The following is a 12,888-nucleotide window of genomic DNA, read 5'->3' on the forward strand; positions in this document are numbered from 1 at the left end:
AGAATCTGTCAAAACAGAACAGTCCGTAAAGATGGATTTTATTAGGCCACCAGACTTGCTCAAATGAAAATGCTCAAATTGAATGAAAGTTGCGTACATATCTGAGGATCACTCACGTAAATTGGCATAATTTTCTGAGTTACCTACAGAGAATTAGACCCAGATTCGTGACAGCAAAGAAATCTGTTTCTGCGCAGTAATCCAAATCTAGTACTTACTTTACTATCAAAGACTTTACTTGGCACAACAAAACTCAAAACTAAGATAAGGAGAGGTTGCTACAGTAGTAAACAACTTCCAAGACACAAATATAAAACAATGTACTGTAGCAAAATAACACATGGGTTATCTCCCAAGAAGTTCTTTCTTTATAGCCGTTAAGATGGGCTCAGCAGTTTTAATGATGCACTCGCAAGAAATAGTATTTGAAGCAAAAGAGAGCATCAAGTCTAACATGCTTCCTATGCATAGGAATCTTGTAAATAAACAAGTTCATGAAGAGCAAAGTAACAAGCATAGGAAGATAAAATAAGTGTAGCTTAAAAAATTTCAGCACATAGAGAGGCATTTTAGTAACATGAAAATTTCTACAACCATATTTTCCTCTCTCATAATAACTTTCAGTAGCATCATGAGCAAACTCAACAATGTAACTATCACATAAAGCATTCTTATCATGAGTCTCATGCATAAAATTATTACTCTCCACATAGGCATAGTCAATTTTATTTGTAATAGTGGGAGCAAATTCAACGAAGTAGCTATCATTATTATTCTCATCAAGTGTAGGAGGCATAGTATAATCACAACAAAATTTGCTCTCCGCAGTAAGTGGCACCAAAAGACCACTATCATTATCATCATCAGAAATAGGAGGCAAAGTATCATCAAAGAAAATTTTCTCCTCAATGCTTGGGGGACTAAAAATATCATGCAAACCAGACTTCCCCAAGCTTAGAACTTTCTATATTATTATCAACAATGGTGTTCAAAGCGTTCATACTAATATTACTACCAGCATGCAAATAAGATTCCATAGGTTTTTTAATTTTCGCATCAAACAATCCATGTTTTAAATCAGGAAATAGAATAAGAAGCTCATTGTTGTCCATTATGCCAAACTAGTGTAAACAAGAAACAAAAAGATGCAATTGCAGGATCTAAAGGAAATAGCTTCGAGCACACACACAATGGTGACAGAAAAGTACTTTACCTGGAACCGTAGTATGAGTGCCTTTTACCTTTCCTCCCCGGCAACGGCGCCAGAAAATAGCTTGATGTCTACGTTCCCCCTCCTTTCCTGTAGACAGTGTTGGGCCTCCAAGAGCAGAGGTTTGTAGAACAGCAGCAAGTTTTCCCTTAAGTGGATACCCAAGGTTTATCGAACTCGGGGAGGAAGAGGTCAAAGATATCCCTCTCATGCAACCCTGCAACCACAAAGCAAGAAGTCTCTTGTGTCCCCAACACACCTAATAGGTGCACTAGTTCGGCGAAGAGATAGTGAAATACGGGTGGTATGAATATATATGAGCAAGTAACAACGGTGCCGTGAAAATAGCTTGCTGGCGTGTAGTTGATGGTGGTAGTATTGCAGCAGTAGTAACGCAGTAAAAACAGTAAACAAGCAGTAGTAACTCAGCAGTATTTAGGAACAAGGCCTAGGGATTATACTTTCACTAGTGGACACTCTCAACATTGATCACTTAACAGAATAGATAAATGCATACTCTACACTCTTGTTGGATGATGAACGCATTGCGTAGGATTACACGAACCCTCAATGCCGGAGTTAACAAGCTCCACAATTTGTTCATATTTAAGTAACCTTTAGTGTAAGATAGATCAACAGACTAAACCAAGTACTAGCATAGCATGCACACCGTAACCTTCATGCATATGTAGGAGGAATAGATCACATCAATACCATCATAATGATAATTAACTCCACAATCTACAAGAGATCATGATCATAGCCTACGACAAGAACCACACGGTGCACACACTAGTCACCTTTACACACGTGCGGGAGGAATAGAACTACTTTAATAACATCACTAGAGTAGCACATAGATGAATTGTGATACAAAACTCATATGAATCTCAATCATGTAAAGCAGCTCATGAGATCATTGTATTGAAGTACATGGAAGAGAGATGAACCACATAGCTACCGGTACAGCCCCGAGCCTCGATGGAGAACTACTCCCTCCTCATGGGAGCAGCAGCGGTGATGAAGATGGCGATGGAGATGGCAGCGGTGTCGATGGAGAAGCCTTCCGGGGGCACTTCCCCGTCCCGGCAGGGTGCCGGAACAGAGTTCTGTCCCCCGAATTGGAGTTTCGCGACGGTGGCGGCGCCCCTGGAGTCTTTCTGGAGTTTCGTCGAACGTGTCGGGGTTTTCTGATCCAGGGGCTTTATATAGGCGGAGAGGCGGCGTCAGAGGGTCGAAGGGCTGGCCAAACCCTAGGGGGGCGCGGGCCCCCCCTAGGCCGCGCCAGGGTATGGTGTGGTGGGCCTGTGCCCCCCTCCGGTCCCTCTCGTGTGTTCCGGATGCTTCCGGGGATTCTAAGATCTTTGGCGTTGATTTCGTCCGATTCGAGAATATTTCGTTACTAGGATTTCCGAAACCAAAAACAGCAGAAAACGAGAACTGTCACTTCGGCATCTTGTTAATAGGTTAGTTCCGAGAAAATGCACGAATATGACATAAAGTGTGCATAAAACATGTAGATAACATCAATAATGTGGCATGGAACACAAGAAATTATCGATACGTTGGAGACGTATCGAGCCCACCTCCGATCCGGTCAAATTCTGGTGATAACACATGCCCCCTCGGTTTTGGAAATGACATTTCCAAAATCATTATGCTCTTCTTTCGTCGGGTCATGTCGTGGCGAGTAAACTGCCGCAGAATCTTTCATCATTTCGCCTCGCCTCCTTGGCTTCTCTGCACGAATTGATAGTTTCGGCATCACGTCCTCGAGAACCGTTATGGCATTAAATCTCCACTATCCCCTCTTTATTTATCTGTGCCAAACGGTTCGCCACTTCATCCCCTTGCTCTGTTCTATCCATCAGCGCCCAAAAAATCCTCTTTCCCTGTAGCAATGTCTTCCTCTTCTTCTACCTCCTCAGGCCTCTCCCTCCAATCTTCGCCGAAGGGCAAAAGTGAAGACGACCTCCACTCCGGGGCGAACCCCATCTCCTCCGACAAGGAGGAGAAAGAAGAAGAAGTAGAGAAGAAAGAGGCCTCCTCCTCCGCCAGGTACCCGCCGACGAAGCGCTCCCGCATGTGGGCGGACAGCGAGGACGATGATGATGACGAGGAAGGAGAAGAAGAGGAGGAGGATGATTCCTCCTCTTCCGCTGGGTATCCGCCGGCGAAGCGCTTCGCGCTTGGGCGGACAGCGAGGATGATGATGATGACGAGGAAGAAGAAGCTCCGGCCGAAGGCTGGGGCAGCAGCGACGAGGAATTCTCCGGAAGTAGCACCGACGGCAGATCTGATGCCGACGATGATGCTAGCGAGGATTAGTAATGTAGGATTAGTAGTCCTTGAGCAATCAGCTCTTCTTTTGTTCTTCCTTTCTTGAGCAATCGGCTCTTCATTGTAAAAATCCTCCCTTATTAATGAAGAAGACATTTCTCAGCTGATTCTGTCCCTTTTCACACTTTGCCGATTAAAGCGAGTAGACACATTAAGAGCCGATGGCAGAGCATCGGCCCTTGCCATAAAACGCGAGCAAGGCCAACTCTATCATCTTTCAAATGGTGACCTGCGACCTATCTGAAGGAGCAAAACTCAGATCCCCAAATCACCGTTTGAACAAATCCAGCCCACGGCCATATGAACCCCAGGTGTCGATCGTGCAGGTTTGCAACTGCAGCGATCCCAAGGGCAATATCACCTAATGCCCATGCTATGGTCCCTTCCAGCAACTCCGGTGATCTTCTTCTGCAACAGCCCACCACTTCTGCAGAAGCTTATGATGCAGGGTCAGCCGATGATACTCCAATCAGCTTCCCAAGACAGAGTGCCTACCAAATCAGCTGCCCCCCGAGCCTCAGCCAAGGCGAGAACGGCGGCGAGGACATACAGTTCAGACTAATGGACCCGAACTTGAGCAAATCTGAGCAAACTTGCTACCATCGATCACCTTTTCTCCCGTTGAAAGCCGATATCGAAGGCGAAGCATCAATCGGCTTAACCGACAAAGGGTTGGAAGTCCTTGAAGAGAAGGTTCTGGCACCAAATCGGCTTCATCGTCGCTGAGGAAGCTCTCACTGTTCACTCCCTCCAGGAATCAGAAGGTGATCCGCGTCTTGAACACGCAGCGAGTAGATCCTGTGTAATTGCACTAGAGTCGATGGCCGTGCATCGGCTTTGTTCCTTAGCTCTAAAGTCGATGTCCGTGCATCGGCTGCACATCATGAAACATCATGAAATTTTTTTTACGGGCCGATTTTTCTATCGGCCCCCAATGTTTCACTGCACATGTATCGCACATGTTCATCTGATTAGGTGCCCCCCGAGCCAATTCTGCCAGGTATCTGCTGATATCGGCTCTGTGGTTAGCCAAGGCACTATATGCAAACATCGGCTCGGTTAGGAACAGTGTTGACTTCTTCCAGCTCATCAGCCGATGTACACCCATTGCCCATTAGATCGTCGTTAAACCCAGACAGAATGTATGGTGAGGATAATTTTGGCCGATTGCTGGAATCGGCCTCCATGTTGCTTGCTCGATGAAGGTTTTGCAATGTTCCTCCATAGATCCTTGGGGCCGATCACATGGATCGGCATCGCCACGTTTGTCCATAGATGTTGCTCTTGTTACACGGTCAGGCCGGTGGATAAAACCAGCCTAACCCCGTCCTTTGTCACGTCGATGCGCTCGCGAGTCGTCCAAATTGATGCCCGAGAGTGGCTCTTGGCCCGATGTCTCCCAAACGTTCATGCCGGCCGTTGAAATCTCGGCTGAATCATCTCGCGTGGACGACTTCTACCTCATCTCCATCCCATTGTATTAGGCATTGGTGCATCGTGGATGGAATGCAACGATTGACGTGGATCCAATCTCTCCCTAGTAGGACAGACATAGGTGCTCTTGCTTGTCGACAATAAAGAACGTCGTAGGGACAGTTTTCCTTCCTACGGCCGGATCCACGTTCGGAACACCTTGTGCGTCGGATGCTTGGCCGTTGAAATCGCTCGGTGTCACATTGGTCTTGATCGGATCCGAGCTAGAGCGTCCCAACCGACGTAGCATGGAGTATGGCATAATGTTGATCGCCGCTCCGGTGTCCACCGAGCATTTTGCCGACAGGCTGCCCATTGATGTAACCTCGCAAGTACGGGGCCTTCGGATGCCCGTAGCTTCTTTCTCGTGGCTTCTCAAAGATGACCGGCCGTGGGCCGCAGATCAAGTTGTGCCACAGGTGCTTCGTCTAATCCTCGGAGCACTAAACTCCGTTAGAAGGATGAACACCATGTTTGTGCCAGCCGATGTCTCATCATCGGCTTTCTTTTGTCTCGGGGCGCCACTCTTTCCTTTGTGGCCGACCTTCTTCGTCCAGGGTTCGCTGAATTTTAGCGGCCGGATCAGGCCGCGCCTTCCTCAACGTGTGCGGGTATAACCTTTCGGCTTCCTCCAAACCACGTAGTCGCTGAACCCTTCGCTTTTGGGAACGGCTGAGCCCATCAGGGCACCACCTTGGCCGATGATACTTGTCTTCTTTTTCATCATCGTCCTCTAGTTCCTCGAGATCTTCTACCCGAGCGGACTCAGCGTGCTTGTTCCGAGGCGGGAGAGGCCCTAGACGTTTGAACACGGACACGTTAGCTGCATCCTTCCTCTTTTGTCTGCACTCTGGACAATTGCCGATTGTAGGCAATCGGCTCATTCCTGAATCCCAGCAGTGTCTGAAGAAGGGGCAGTCCCAGTGCCAATCCACGTCGTCTTGCTCTCTCGACTTTTCCTTGGCGTGGCGCTCATATCTCTCCTCGTCGCGATCATGCCGACGGTGCCTCCTAGCGTCCCTAGCCAGGCGATCTCTTTCATCATCGTCGTTGTATCGCCGGCGTTGGTCATATTGACCCACATACTTGTTGAGGAGGTGGTCAGAGAGAGGTCGCTGATATCTTACGTTCCTCACTTCTCCCTCTGTGATGTAGCGCTTTCCATTGTGGCGGAGCCGATCGCGTGGAGCGGCTTCCTCTGTGTCCTTGCTGTGAGAGCAGCTGCTCTCGTCTCTGTCCTTACCAGGGTGGTGCCCGAGCCCTATCATGTTGATGTTGAACGAGAATCTTGGCTGGCACCCTCCAGGGTAAGTGCGCTCCACCATGTTAACGGCGGATGCCGGTGAATTCGGCACTTCTGGTGCCGCCAATGCGAATGGCAGCGGTGGACGGGATTGGAGTGGAATCTCTCCTCGGTGAGTCCCCAGAGCTGGTCCTGACGGAGAATATTGATGGCTCATGATTTCCTGGATCACGCGCAGAGCGACACGCTCCAAAGTGTTCACCAGGCTCTCAGAATGGCGGTGCAGCAAATGAGCCACCATGAAGTTAATCTCCTGACGCAGCCGACTCGGTGCGTTCTTCGACGGGGTGGACAGGTCCACTCCATCGAGCGCGCCTCGGGTGAGAACCCTTTCCACCCGATGCCATGTGAGCGGGTTCGTGAAAAGAGCCGATGAGGTCGGCTTCGAGGACCGCTTTGATCTCGTCATGCTTCTTCTTGAGCTCCTCGGTCGGTCCTCGTACTTGATCGGAGTTCCTTCCGCCATCTCGGATGTAGATGGCGATGCGGTTGATGTCGAAGATTGTCCCACCGGCGTGCCGAATGTGTTGCGGTCGGAAACCCACCGGCGGGCAGCGACGGGCAACACCGTAGAGCTGGGAATCTCCCGGGACCGCGGCTGGCCCCGGTCCCTCCGAGCGACGGCCCGCAAAGCCTTCGGCACGCACGTCCGATGCTGATGCAGGGCGTGCCACCCGACCTATACCCGGTCGGGAAGGTGTTGGATGATGCCTCGCTTAGTTTCCTGCATGGCATACACGTAAACATTAAATACGAGCCTCGATCGGCTCTCGAGTTATCCCGTGAATCGGCTCAAGGAGCCGATCCACCCATGATGCGTACGAGGTGTACGATCGGATGGTGGTCCTGCTTTATCAAAACAAAGCTAAAACGACCTACTACGATTTAGGGTTTTCACCGCATAATCGGAACATCCTACTCGTGATTGAGCCCGGCGGCCACGCACGGTGATCGTAAACCGACCCTAGACAAGGCCTAAAAACCAACACGAAGTTGATCCTCGGAACATCCTATCTAGGGCTAGCAAACTACACCCTACGCGCCACTGGATCCTTCAACCCGTTTGTAAGGCCTAACGATGCAGATATTAAACTAATCCTTGAAGAATCAAGGAGCAATCATAACGGATCGGATCTACTAAATAATGATCAAGCGAGGTGCCGCCCTTACACCCAAGATAGGTGTAAGGGCGGCTAGATGCCTAAGGGTTGCACGATGATAGCATATGATACGAAGAACAATGCTAACCCTAAAACATCTATGATAACTACGTTGCTCGCCATCAAAAAGGCTTCGATACGAGCAACGCATAAACGACGAATAACGTAGTGCTGCCTAGATCGCAAGATGCGATCTAGGCAGCATGGTGCTTACCCGGAAGAAACCCTCGAGACGGGGAGTTGGCGATGCGCCTAGATTGGTTTGTGGTGAACGTGATTGTTGTTTATTTCATAAACCCTAGATACATATTTATAGTCCGTAGACTTTCTAATGTGGGAATAATCCCAACCGGGCACGAGCCTAAACTCTATCTAACCGACACGTATCCTATTATGGTACAGATACACGGGCAAGCTAGCCCAAATTTTGTATACAAGGCCGATTCATGTATTTCTTCTATGTATATTCTTCAAGCCCATCTTCAATCGCGGCCCACCTCTGATCCGGTCAAATTCTGGTGATAACAAAAGAACAATTGCAGTAGATTGTATTTCAGATGTAAAGAATAGGACCGGGGTCCACAGTTCACTAGTGGTGTCTCTCCCATAAGATAAATAGCATGTTGGGTGAACAAATTACAGTTGAGCAATTGACAAATAAAGAAGGCATAACAATGCAATATATATCATGATGAGTACTATGAGATTTAATCAGGGCGTTACGACAAAGTACATAGACCGCTATCCAGCATGCATCTATGCCTAAAAAGTCAACTTTCAGGTTATCATCCGAACCCCTTCCGGTATTAAGTTGCAAACAACAGACAATTGTATTAAGTATGGTGCGTAATGTAATCAACACAAATATCCTTAGACAAAGCATTGATGTTTTATCCTTAGTGGCAATAGCACATTGATACGTCCCAAACGTATCTATAATTTCTTATGTTCCATGCTACTTTTATGATGATACTCACATGTTTTATACACATTATATGTCATTATTATGCATTTTCCAGGCACTAACCTATTGACGAGATGCCGAAGAGCCAGTTGTTGTTTTCTGCTATTTTTGGTTTCAGAAATCCTAGTAAGGAAATATTCTCGGAATTGGACGAAATCAACGCCCAGGGGCCTATTTTTCCACGAAGCTTCCAGAAGTCCGAAGGAGAGACGAAGTGGGGCCACGAGGCGCCGCCACAACAGGGCGGCGCGGCCTGGACCCTGGCCGCGCGGCCCTGGCGTGTGGGGCCCTCGTGTGGCCCCCTGACCTGCCCTTCCGCCTACTTAAAGCCTCCGTCGCGAAACCCCCGCATCGAGAGCCACGATACGGAAAACCTTCCGGAGACGCCGCCGCCGCCAATCCCATCTCGGGGGATTCAGGAGATCGCCTCCGGCACCCTGCCGGAGAGGAGAATCATCTCCCGGAGGTCTCTTCATCGCCATGATCGCCTCCGGATCGATGTGTGAGTAGTTCACCCCTGGACTATGGGTCCATAGCAGTAGCTAGATGGTTGTCTTCTCCTAATTGTGCTATCATGTTAGATCTTGTGAGCTGCCTATCATGATCAAGATCATCTATTTGTAATCCTTCATGTTGTGTTTGTTGGGATCCGATGAATATTGAATACTATGTCAAGTTGATTATCAATATATCATATATGTTATTTATGTTCTTGCATGCTCTCCGTTGCTAGTAGAGGCTCTGGCCAAGTTGATACTTGTGACTCCAAGAGGGAGTATTTATGCTCGATAGTGGGTTCATGCCTCCATTAAATCTGGGACAGTGACAGAAAGTTCTAAGGTTGTGGATGTGCTTGTTGCTACTAGGGATAAAACATCGATGCTTTGTCTAAGGATATTTGTGTTGATTACATTACGCACCATACTTAATGAAATTGTCCGTTGTTTACAACTTAATACTCGGAGGGGTTCGGATGATAACCTCAAGGTGGACTTTTTAGGCATAGATGCATGCTCGGATAGCGGTCTATGTACTTTGTCGTAATGCCCTGATTAAATCTCATAGTACTCATCATGATATATGTATGTGCATTGTTATGCCTTCTTTATTTGTCAATTGCCCAACTGTAATTTGTTCACCCAACATCTGTTATCTTATGGGAGAGACACCACTAGTGAACTGTGGACCCCGGTCCTATTTTTTACATCTGAAATACAATCTGCTGCAATTGTTCTTTATTGTTCTTCGCAAACAAACATCATCATCCACACTATATATCTAATCCTTTGTTTACAGCAAGCCGGTGAGATTGACAACCTCGCTGTTACGTTGGGGCAAAGTTCTGTGATTGTGTTGTGTAGGTTCCACGTTGGCGCCGGGATCCCTGGTGTTGCGCCGCACTACACTCCGCCACCATCAACCTTCAACGTGCTTCTTGGCTCCTACTGGTTCGATAAACCTTGGTTTCTTTCTGAGGGAAAACTTACTGCTGTGTGCATCACACCTTCCTCTTGGGGTTCCCAACGGACGTGTCATCTACGCGCATCAAGACTGTTTTCTGGCGCCGTTGCTGGGGAGATCAAGACACGCTGCAAGGGGAGTCTCCCACTTCCAATCTCTTTACTTTGTTTTTGTCTTGCTTTGTTTTACTTTATCTACTACTTTGTTTGCTGCACTTTATCAAAAACACACAAAAAATTAGTTGCTAGTTTTACTTTATTTACTGTCTTGTTCTCTATATCAAAAACACAAAAAAATTAGTTACTTGCATTTACTTTATTTAGTTTGCTTTATTTACTACTACTAAAAATGAGTAATCCGGAAGTTGAAGTTCGTTCATTTAAGCAACAAGGGGGGAGAAAGTTTTAAAGATGCTTGGTATAGAATTAGTGACGCTCATCATAGGTGCATTAAGAAACACTCCACTATTATACTACTTAGGAACTTTTATGTTGGTATCTCTAGCTGGAATAGGTATGTTCTTGACACTCTTGCGGGAGGTAATTTCCTAGGCACTCCGGCTTTAGAAGCTAGTTGCATTATTGAGAGTCTAGTTGGAATACCACCTGTTAATGAAGCTAAAATTGAAATCTCTCTTGAAGATGTCATGAAAAAATTGGAAGTCATAGAAAAAGATCTTCCAAGTATCTATACCTAATAATAAAGGGAGAAATGTTTCCGTGGTTTCGTCCGTTTGGTCCGTCCTCCGTCACGGTGCAAGCGGGATGCACCGCAGGACCCTGCGTATACGCCGCACATGACCGCAATGATTGTGCGGTATTCCGCGATGAGCCGCGCGTGAGCCGCGACTTTTTGCGGCGCCGCGCACGCCGCATGTATCTTGGCCACGCGCGCCGTATTCAGCTAGGAAAATGATTAGAAACCTCCGCGGGATCCCGTGGCTGGCAACCTCCGCCTCGGACACGTGTCGGTGGGACCCACGCATGCTGTTCCTGCCTTATCTCTTCCCAAATTCCTTGCAGGGCCGCTGCTTCTCCCGGCCGCGTGACCCTGCCGCCGTCGCCCAGTCGTGCGCCGCGCTCCGCGCTCCGCCGCTGAGTCCGCCTAGTCGTGTGTTGCCGCCGACGTGCCTGCCGCTGCCGCCGCCAAGTCGCGCATCGCCGCCGCCGACGTTGTTGGAGATGGAGGCCACGACGGGCGCTCGCGCCGCCGCGCCTCCCGCAGCTCCCACAACCGCACTCCCCTACAGCCTCCTGGTCCTCCATCCGCGCGTCCACGGCGGCCTTCTTCCCCTTATCCTCCGCCTGCTCACCTGCTCCCCTTATCCATGGCGGCTGGCGGCGCTCCCATGGCGGAGGCGAAGGAGAAGACCCTTCCTATCGTTAGGCTCGCTGCGATATGCGGTTCCACGTGGCAACTGCGGGCCGGCCCGCATACGCGGCTTATTTTTCTGTTGTTCCGTGGATGCTCGCATATGTACCTAAATGGGCCCAAATTCGCGGAGCCGCGGACGGCCCACTCCCGTTTGCACCCTGAGTCCTCCGTCCGTCGTTTCCGTCGTACGTCACAAACGCGTCGTCCCACATGGTTGTTTCCACGTTGGTCACGGCAACGTGATGTTTCCTATATGAAGTGGAACTCGCTACAGCGTTCCTAGCCCTTAATAATATATACACTATATAAAAGCCAGCTGATTTCTTACTCTGTCCGCTGTTTAGGTACTGTTCATGAGGTAATTTCCATCGTTTTCATTCATTCGTTGTGCGCCACGTACGCTATCCATTTGCCTTGCCGTTCAGTATTTGTACCGTTCGATTTGCTTTCTCCTTAATTTTTGGGTGGGTGGGTGACCGGCAACCGGTAGCTGTGGATTTGATGCGTGTGAGATCCCGGTTTCTAGGTGATTGGGCATTATGTAAACACATTACGTGAGGTGTTTCAGTTTTTATTTACTCCAACAGGCCAACTTGATCGTAGCATGTTGCCACGTTAGACTGCTCATAGTGGGAATAACTTAGCTAGTAACATCACTCAATCCAAGGCATTTTAGTGACATGGCATGACAATAAATGAAGAAAAAGAGTGAGGTGGTAACTAGCTATGTTACTATAACATCACATAGCCCAAGACAAGTTGAGTCTACACCATAGTAAATGACACAATGCATGACACCACATATAAGTTACTACCCACTATGGAGATAGTAACTTAGATTAGTAACATATGTCATGTTACTAGTCTAAGTTACTCCCCACTACGACTAGCCTTAGGTTCTCTGGCAGCTTCGGCCAAGGAGGTGTCGTTTCCGGTTTCTCCACGACTGAACGAAGGAGCAGATCCACTTTGCCCCCAACTCCTCCGTCTTCTCTTTTTTGTTGGCTTCATCTTCATTGGCGCTGCCATCATCCTCCCCTAGGCTGGCGCCCGCCTTTCATCTGGCCACCGTTGCCGCCTATTCCTACCACGCCCGATCTGGTTCACCGCGCCGCTGCAGGTTCGTTGGCGTGTCGCCGGCCGGCCGTCGCAACCACTATTGCGGCTGACGCCCCATGCAAGCTTGGATGCCTCTTCCGCGTGTTTCCAGGCCGAGTGGCCGGATTGAAGTGCTGGTCGTGTGGTCGTGCCTAGCCGCCATAGTTCCTACATACTTCAGGCGTTTTCGAGGAGATCGAGCTCCACCCTGATGTTTGGCTCCAGCGCGCGAGAAGTAGTGGTGGGCAGCCCACCGATCGAGGCAAGGTGGCCTCCAGTTCCTCTTCCGTTGCCCCTCCCGGCCAGTCTATCGTGCCTATCCCAACCGTCGTTGTTGGTCGCCGAATGATTTGGGGCTACGGGCTGCGGAGGTTAGGCTGGCCGTTTCTCTTGCTAGAAGCCCTATAAAAGTTGATTCGAATAATTATTCACCCATTTCTTTTTATGATAAATTAAGCTAATCCAAAACTGATGTAGTGTTTCTTCTTTATGTTGTTGCTCCTGC

The sequence above is a fragment of the Lolium rigidum genome, chromosome 2, assembly GCF_022539505.1.
Source record: "Lolium rigidum isolate FL_2022 chromosome 2, APGP_CSIRO_Lrig_0.1, whole genome shotgun sequence".
NCBI classification, from domain to species: Eukaryota; Viridiplantae; Streptophyta; class Magnoliopsida; order Poales; family Poaceae; genus Lolium; species Lolium rigidum.